The 7,183-nt window shown below is 40.7% G+C and overlaps 1 pseudogene; it reads right to left on the minus strand.

The window, feature by feature from the left end:
• Positions 1-72: 72 nt before the first annotated feature.
• On the minus strand, positions 73-2,347 carry LOC131827822 (RNA-binding protein 25-like; annotated as a pseudogene).
• Positions 2,348-7,183: the final 4,836 nt, after the last annotated feature.

Below are 7,183 nucleotides of genomic sequence, written 5' to 3' on the forward strand. Positions count from 1 at the left end.
ATTTTGGTGATTTCTTTTAAAATGTCAATGAAAGAATTTCAGACCATTCAGTTGAACAGAAAATTTATTTATTTACATTGGAAAGGAGAAACATGCCATAGGTGTAAGTGTGTGTGTACATGCATGTATAAAAGAGCATTGGTATTTTTCTTCCAAGTGTATAAGGAGTTTTATTTCACAGGACCAATTTTCTTCTGTTTCATATGTCAGTAATCTCCACATTTTGACTATAGGAACTTCTGCTTCTTTATCAGTACCATGGCAATATCATCTAAAATAATTTGAAGTGATCTATAAGTGATAACCTTAGAACAAATGAAATCAACTAATATAGCTCCTTTTCACCTGTGTGTTCTGTGATCTTCTTATTAATCCATGGTCTAATCTGTCATTCTAACAGTAGAGAGTCCACAATAGACCAATCCAGGAGATAACCAAAGAACACGGATTTGGCTGAAGAGATAATGATACTCTTAACATGTTTATGCTTCTCTTCAGGGTTTGCAGAACCTTTGGTAGCATTTTTATCATCCTCATAGTGATCCAGGGAACCATTTTCCTTTTTCCTGGTATATCATCCGGTCTTCCTCCTCAGATTAGTTAAAAACACTATCTACAGGAAGTCTCTTTCCCTTCACAGAACAAGGCTCACCAGGACTATTGCAGGCACCTCACTTAAGACTTATTGCTGTTTTTGGTCTGTGCTCTTCAGGCTGTTGTTGGTCTGGAGAATTTTCATGAGGAATAATGATACCACAGGGAGACTCCTCCCCGAGAGTGCTGAGGGCTGCATTGCCACCGGCCAAGGAGACAGATGGGACAGAACTGATGGCCTCAGTTGGTTTGAGAAGGCCTGTGCTCTGGCTCTTCCTCTTTCTTGGGTTCCTCTCATTTTTCTTCTTTTTCTTGCTTTTCTTCTTCCTCATCCTTTGGTTCTGGTTCTTGCTTTACATGTAGTTTTCCATGTCCTCTCAGCCTTTTGTTCCAACCTCTGCATCTGGATCCAGCAGGTGCTACCTGAATCTCTAATTCTTCCTTCTCTCTCCTCGGTCCCATTCATCAGCTTCCATTTCCTTTTCCCTATCATGCACCCTTTTCTGAAGAACACATCCTCTGTGAGATTTGGTATCATCTATATTGTCATAACTTCTAAGAATTATTATAGTCATTTGGCCTCTTTTGCCATTTCTCTTCTCTCTTCTCTTTCAGTCTCTTTCTCCTACTCCCGGGTTTTCTTCTGGTCTCTGCTTTCCCAGTTCTGAAGGCACTCTTGGTAAGAAACTTCTTTCTCTCAGAGTTTTCATTCAGATTTTGTGTGTTCATCTGCATCTTTTTCACCCTCTTCATAGACCTGCTTCTTGTCTTCTCTGCACTCCCCCCATTCACATTCTCTCTCATCCTCATTCCCTTCCGTGATCCCTGCTCTTTCCTCTCAGTCAACTGCCATCCTTACTCCTATCTGAGCTCCTTTCCTAATCACAGTCACGATCCCAGCCCCATTGCCTTCCTGAGCCCATTCCTTCTTTCGCTCACACTCTCTCCCTTCCTCATTCCCATTCTCACCTTTCTTGTTCCCGTTTACATCTGGTCTGTTTTCTCTCTGTCTCAATTTCCTGTCTTTTTCCATTTCCTTGTTGCCTTTTTCCCAGTTTCTTGTGTGTGTTTCTCTGAATATGCTGCTTTCTCAGGATATCAGGTCTCTTTTGTGTTCTTCCATTATTATAGGGATTATATCCCCCTTCCTCTTAGTGGTAAGTAAATAATCGATAGTGGAGCACTAGAAGTGTGTGGAAACTGTCCTCCTCTTTTCTTCTTCTTCCTGGGGTCAGTCAAATTTTTGTGAGGGGGCACTGAGTTCACTAAAGTGTATTGAAACTTCAAAATCCCCTTTGATCATCTGATCTCTTTTGTTTCTTCATCTGAGGCTTCTTATCATTAGTGACAGTTCCTAGCCTGGCATTCCCATAAGAAGCTTTCTTCTTTGCCTTCCATTTACCCAGTTGTGCCTTTATCCTTGCATTAACTTTAACAAGTAGCTTCTGCTCTCCAATCTGCAGGTTGTACCATAACCTGAGTGCACAGGGGTAGGGTTCAGGCTCCTTATAAGGCTTGAAGTTCTCCAGATGCACTTTGTATTCTTCCAGCTCAAAACCAAGCCACATTTAGCAAGGGGTTATCTTACCAGGCATGTCTGAAGCTTTCTCAGAAATATTACCAACAAAAGTTGTAGTAGTAGTTTCCTTCATCTTTAAGCCTGGATGATTCTTTCTTATTCCCAATGCTTTCCCACCATAGACACAGTGGATACTAAGCCAGTTGGAGCAGCTGCCATAATGCTCACTGATATAGGAATCACTGTGGTCCCTGGAGGTACAGGTGGAGAGTCAGGAAACCATGGAGGTCAGATCCCTGATGGGACTGCTGGGATTTCCAGAAGAGGGTGATTCAAAGGAGGGAGGAAAAATATTCTTGGGCAGCTGTCTGCCACAGAGGAAATGGCACTGTCTTCATGTTCTTTTGGGCTCCAGGTTATGAGTAATCTCCACCGCTTCCACGTTTCTGCGTGCTGCTTACCAGGGGACTAGTTCCAAAGTACCTCCTCATGTAGGCCACAGACACAAGCACACTGTTCAGGGAGCTTCTGGACCATTGGTATTCAAAGGAGCAGGTCCAAGTGCCCAAAGAACGAGCCATGTGGATACGGTGGTGTATAGCCAGACCCCATATGTTGATGTTAGTAAACTTGGCACCTTTATTCTCTTGGGTCAAAAAAGATGGCATCAGACTCTGATTTTGAAATGTTTTCCCTCCTTTTCTTCATGATCTGATATTTTAAAATATGGAATAAAAAGGTGTTTATATCCAATAAGTACCTCGATGAGCTTAGAAGAACTCTCATATGCTGACTTTTCTCAGCTGTTACTTTTTTATTTTTTTAAGATTTTATTTTTAAGTAATCTCTGCATCCAACATGGGGCTCAAACTGGCAACCCAGAGATCAAGAGTCACATGCTCTACCAGCTGAGCCAGGCAGGCACCCTTCACTTTTTATGTTGAACAAAATTCTGTCAGGCAACACACTACTAGTAATCAGCTTCACATATTGTTTAAAATTTGTCCTTGAAGGGAACAAAAAAATCAAAATATGTGATCTCTTTTTAGAGATTTAATATATTTATTTGGGTTTGTGGCAATCTTTTGTGCCCTGTCTTAAAAGGTTGCTTGGATATATGGTTGGTAATTAAATTTGTTTTCAGACTTTCCCCAAATGCCATGAGAAAGTAGATGGCAATATGAAATGTTACCAAATCAGAGTTCAGTCATGTCCCTTCAAAGTTACTTAACTTTTGGGGCTTCATTTGCCTCATTTCTATGAATGGTAGTATCTCTTTTATAAGCTTGTGTAAAGATTACATTATATGAAAAGTGACTAGCGTAGTGTTTAGTTCACAGTAAATGCTTAATAAATGTTCTCATTCTTCTTCCTTCTGAAAATAATGCTTGTCTAAATCAAATAGTGCATCATGTTCAGTACAACAAAGCATTTGACCACATGTTTATTTTTTCATTCCCTAAACATTACTTACAAGAAAAGCAGCTATGTTCTCACTTCCATTATATAACTAGTAAATGTAAACATGGCCAGCTTTATTTTTATATAACTTGAAAACTAAAGCTTTCAAAAACAAAACAAAACAAAACAAAACAAAAAAAAAAAAAAAACCACTCACCCTAGTCTCCTCTTCCTGTGTGGTTTAAACCTAATTGATAGTCATGAAGGCATCTGGGCCTTTCCCAGTATTTCAGCCTATCTGCCTCTGCTTCCCTCCTTTTTCAACCAGATGTATATCCTACCCCTCGTTCCTTAGATATGCCTCACATTTTACCGCCTTCTTGATGTTCCTATTCTCCCTCATCTTAGCCAATCAAAATCTGACTCATTTGTCAAAGCCTGTACCTTGTATAATTGTCGAAGTGTTGTCCACTCTCAGGGGAGTCCCCACAAAAGAAGGTCCACATGGTCAAACCTATTTGCGTAACGCTAGAACATCAACTTCCTTTTTCACTGTGTTGACATTTGTGCTACAGTGCAAATGTGGGCCAACCTGCTGGCACCTTTCTGAACATGATTCAAAGTAATGCCATGGGCATGTGACAGTATGAAAACCAGTTTTACTTAAGAATGTCCTTGAAAAAGACAGTAAAAATTACTAACTTGATTGATCCGGGCTTTTACGAACAGATCTTTTTCGTATGCTGTGTGACTTAATGAGTAGTATGCAAAAAGCACTCGTGCAATTGAGTTGCGAGCCAAACAGACCACTTTTTTTTTTTTTTAAAGATTTTTATTTATTTATTTGACAGAAAGAGATCACAAGTAGGCAGAGACGCAGGCAGAGAGAGAGGAAGGGAAGCAGGCTTCCTGCGGAGCAGAGAGCCCAATGTGGGGCTCAATCCCAGGACTCTGGGATCACGACCTGAGCTGAAGGCAGAGGCTTTAACCCACTGAGCCACCAGGTGCCCCCAGACCACTTTTTTTAAGGAATTCATTTTTGCGTGAAAGAACAACAAACTACGTATTCAGACTTGAATATTTGGCATCCATTTTTGCAAAAATTAACTGAGTGAGTCATATGCAGGAAAATAACTGACATTGTTTTTGCCAGTGATAAAATTCAAGTTTTCAGGCAAAAACAAGGATTTGGGAAAATGTATCAACCACTCTTGAGTATGACATCCTCCCCAATACTTAAGACATTCCTGTCAAGACTAGTGGTGATATGAACAAGTGATTTTTTTCTGTCCTATTATATAATGCAGTGTGAAAATATTTGGAAGATCTGTATAATTCAGCAAATCAGCATTGCTAAACAACCAATACATGATATTACAAAACTATGCGTTTTAAATGCAAAATAGGGGCGCCTTGATGGCTCAGTGGGTTAAGCTTCTGCCTTTGGCTCAGATCATGATCCCAGGGTCCTGGGATCCCAGCGTCCTGGGATCGAGCCCCCACATCGGGCTCTCTGCTCAGCAGGGAGCCTGCTTCCTCCTTTCTCTCTGCCTGCCTCTCTGCCTATTTGTGATCTCTATCAAATAAATAAATAAAATATTTTAAAATAAGATAAAATGCAAAATAGACCAATGGATTTTAATGTAACAGAGTACAAAATGTTCATTGATACGATTTCAGTTTCCACAGTGCAATTAACTTTTAAGGAACTAGCACTTTTCAAGTTTTGATGTAGTATTGAAGAAGATCCACAGTTCTCTGAAAACACTATTAAAATACTCTTCCCTTTTCCAACTACATGTCTGCATGAGGCTGAATTTTCTTCTAAGGCTTCACCTAAAACAAGACTCCAAGAGCAAATCAGCAGTAATATGAGAATCCAGGTGTCTTCTATTAAGTCATAGATTAAAAAGATTGACAGAAACATAAAATGTCACTCTTCTCACTACCTTTGTTTTGGAAAATAATCATTTTTATAAAAATGTGACAACATGTAATGTGTTTATTATTTTTAATAGTCTTTAATAATGTTCTCTTTTAATTTCTAATATGGTAAATATCAATAGATAGAACTGCAAAAACCAAGCTCTTTGGGGTTCACATAATTTTTAAGCGTGTAAAACAGTCTTGAGACCAAAAAGGTTGAGAACTGTTATACAAATCCTTTGTACCCTCCCTACACACATGCCACCTGACCTGAAGATGTGATTCTTCCCCCTTTCATCTGCTTTCAAACTTTCTACTTCTCATACAATACCTTGGGCCCAGTATTGTACCATCCATACACTGAGAGGTAAGGTGCTTGTGGGGAAGCACCCAGATTTTGGGGTCAGAGAGACGGGGTTTCAAAAAGACAATACCTGCATCCTCTTAGAGCTTTCAGTCAGTAGGGGAAAGAAGTCAACCATAAACAGGGTCCTTACAGGGAAGAGGCATCTAAATCAGGTTGGGAGATAAGGTTCCTCCTCCTTGTAGAAGATGATTCTTAAACTGTCTTAATATTTTAGAAGAATGACAAGTAAATTGATTTGACTTTTCTGTAATGAATGTGGAAGAATGGAGTAGTAAGATCTGGAGCTGCCCAGGCAAGTAGGATTGAATTAGGAAACCTGTCCCCTGTAGCCCTTAGAATAGAAATTGAGCTAACAGGAAGAAGCAGTTGAGAGAGAAGGCTGACAAACACTTTCTCTGAGTGACAAGAATGTGTGTAGTGCTACTGTTCACAATTACTCTTTCTCCTCCCTCCAGAAGGACCACACATCCTCACCTGTTGAACTCAGGGGGTGAAGAATGGCATCCCACACTCTGAGAATGAAAGGACTTCAAGGAGGCATTCCCAAGAAAGCCATGTTCAGTTAAGGTGGAGGGAGGGCTTGTGGAGTTCACCATAGAACAGGCATGGTGAACCAAGTTGGCCAAGACAGAAGGTCGGAGAACAGGGGATGGCAAGAGATGGGTAAGAAGAATGGAGCAGGATTGAGATAAGAGCCTGGAAGGAACTTACATTTCAATCAAAAAACAATAGGGATCAGAGCTCTGGGGGACTGGATCTGAAAGTCTGGTACCAACTAGAAACAAGCCGGTTTCCATGCATGACATAGTCTCATGGCCCTGAGTGGTGAGACCACTGGACTCTGCTGCATCCAGGTCAGCAGTCTACACACTTTGCTCTCAGTTTTGAATAGAATTGATTCTAATAAAATCCAGATTGTTAGGAAACTTCAAAGCTTATCTCTGGATAGGGAAGTACAAAGTACCCAAGGAAAAAATGTGTTGAAACGTAGTCACTGTCTTCAGAAGGCCATTATAGGCACTCAATACTAGTGAGTAAGGCCTAAGGACCAAACCTTTTCTATCAAGAATTTGTTCATTAGGGCACCTGGGTGACTCCGTGGGTTGGGTGTCTGCCTTTGACTCAGGTCATGATCCCAGGGTCTTGGGATCAAGCCTCACACGAGACGAGGCTCCATGCTCAGAGGGGAGCCTGCTTCTCCCTCTCCCTCTGCCTGCTGTTCCCTCTACTTGTACACATGCTCGCTCTCCCCCCCCTCCCTCTCTTGCTCTCTCTCTGTCAAATAAATAAAATCTTTAAAAAAAAATTTGTTCATTAGAACAAGTTGTTATCAGGGAGCCAAGAGGATTCAGACAGATAAGGTTTCAGTTTGCTGG

The sequence above is a fragment of the Mustela lutreola genome, chromosome 3 (assembly GCF_030435805.1).
Source record: "Mustela lutreola isolate mMusLut2 chromosome 3, mMusLut2.pri, whole genome shotgun sequence".
NCBI lineage: Eukaryota > Metazoa > Chordata > Mammalia > Carnivora > Mustelidae > Mustela > Mustela lutreola.